Here is a 2,500-nt window from a genome sequence, read left to right as displayed (position 1 = left end):
CAACATTTAGCATACCAAACAGTCTATGGAATATCAACTACATCTCTCTCTCTCTCTCTCTCTCTCTCTCTCTCTCTCTCTCTCTCTCTCTCTCTCTCTCTCTCTCTCTTTTAGAGTCATTTAAATGAACAGTAGGTAACTCATTCTAATTCATCCCTAAAAGCTAAAACATGTAAAGTTTATTTTTGTTTATTTAAAAACCCACATGCAAATGTATTTTTCTTGCATTCATCTAAATTTGAATATTCTAATTAAAGATGTCCTCTTTAGAAGAAAATATAACTTCCTTCGATTTTATCTCTTTTATGCAAATAGTAAACTACAAGCAGAAATAAACATATATTTGAATCCGCTTTACCAGAGACCCAGTACGGGATCATCAACGTTATTCTTTTACTCTGAAGCAAATACATGGCCCTAATTATATTGATCTTACTTAAACGCTTGGCTAACTTACTTACTTTGATGGCTGCTTTTCCGGTCCTATACAGCAGGGGAACCCCACTCTCTACAAGACCTCCACTGTCGTTTTATCTTATTCGTTCAGAGTATTTATTCATGTCTCATATTCTTCATTTATTGTTAAATCGTCACTGTCAAAAGACTCATGAAATAAGAAAGTCTTCAGTTTCCTCTTGAAAGCCTTAATGTCTTCAATCATTCGAAGGTTTCGTGGGAGCTTATTATATAGTTTCGGGGCCGCATATTTAAAGGCTCTGAAGCCTACAGTAGACATATACCTAGGTTCTAATAGTTTGAAGCCATCTGTAACTATTCTCGTGTCGACACGATTTAATGGCTGTGCAATATGTAGCAATTCTCTTAAGTATTTTGGACGCCCGGTTCTGATAACTTGGTGGGTTATTGCACATATTTTAAATTCAATTCTCGCTTTAATCGGCAGCCAGTGTAAATCGATTAGTATAGGGGTGATCCTTTCTCTAGGTGGGACACCTTTTATCAGTCTTGCTCCTCTGTTTATTATGTTTTGTAATTTCTTAAGTTGCACTTTTGGTAAATTGAAGTAGGTAGAGTTGCAGTGGTCAATTTTCGTGCAGGTACTTTTTTATAAACGCAATATTTCTTAGATGATAACCAGCAGTTTCTATTACATTATTTATTTGGGCATTTGGAGACAGGTTACAGTCAAGAAATACACCTAGATCCCGAACTTTACTAGATATCAGCACCGAGTCATTATTTATGTTCATTTGAATATCACCTAAGTTTCTCACGCTGTTTCTCTTGCCCACCACCATGAATTAAGTTTTATTCTCATTTAATTTTAGTTGTTTAAATGTCATCCATTCTCTAACACTATCAAGGATTCGGTTTAGAGTTTCAGTAGTGTCATCTATATTATTTATGGAGAAGTAAAATTGTGTGTCATCTGCAAATAGTTTAAACTTCACGCCCTGCCTTTGTAGTATTTTTGATAGATGAACACAAGAAAAATAGAATTCTAGGTAAAATAAGCTGAAGTAAATCAGAATCTGCCCGTCCTCACTATCAATGATACACAACTATAGGTGTTGCTTTTTCTCTAATACCTCGATAACATTATTTCATCACTACTAAGATTGGTGACGATGTCCCTCAGAAATTAGATAGGTCTTCGTGTACTTAGTACAAACTAAATACCAGGGCTTTCATGAACGAACGCCTGAAACTGACCACCAAACTCCATGTATATGAAATAGCATGTATCACAACTCTCGTTTATAGTGCAGAGATCTCTCCTTTACCGACGCATTCTCAAGCAGATGTAACCTTTTAATATTTCGTGTTGAAAATTGTGAACCTCATCTGGAAAGATCTGACTCTACACTGAGATTCTGGAGTGAACAAGATGCACACAGAAATCATGTTCACCAAACAATATTTACGAGGGTTTGGTCACGTGATCAGTATGTCGGATGAACCGCTCCTAAAATTAATTCTAATGAGACAACCGGGCCCCGAAGACAAGGCGTTCCCCTAAGAGGTCAACTGGAGCAGAGCAAAGTTTCACCAACTAGCCTGAAAATCATTGCTAGTAACCGTGTGGTCTAGGTCTTGAGTATTGACAGCAGGGTAACTGCCGTGTAGCAGGATCAAACAGTGCATCTCACTCTAGAAAGAGAGAAGTTATACAGCAGAAACAAAATTCCCGTGATTCCAAATCCTAATCTGATGTGTCCAACATGTGGGAAGGTATACAAATTCATGATTGGTTTGGTGAACTATAACAATAACTATGGAGGGTGTGAGGAGTAGCTGAGAACTCATCTACTGATTAACTTCAGATATCATCTTCGGTTAATTTAGATTACATTAGGGGGTTAGAACAAGGAAAGCCATAAGACGAAACTTATTTTATAATTAAAAGTGGCAACCTCTGGTGCAACAGACAAACCCTTGTGTCTAGTGCCTGAATAATTAGAATAGGTAGTTTAATACTTTCTTGAATTTTATATAAACCCTGTCCAATCCTGGAATATACTGGAAGGTCCTAACTCAC

The sequence above is a fragment of the Palaemon carinicauda genome, chromosome 15, assembly GCF_036898095.1.
Source record: "Palaemon carinicauda isolate YSFRI2023 chromosome 15, ASM3689809v2, whole genome shotgun sequence".
Lineage (NCBI taxonomy): Eukaryota > Metazoa > Arthropoda > Malacostraca > Decapoda > Palaemonidae > Palaemon > Palaemon carinicauda.
This window is presented reverse-complemented; position numbering follows the sequence as displayed.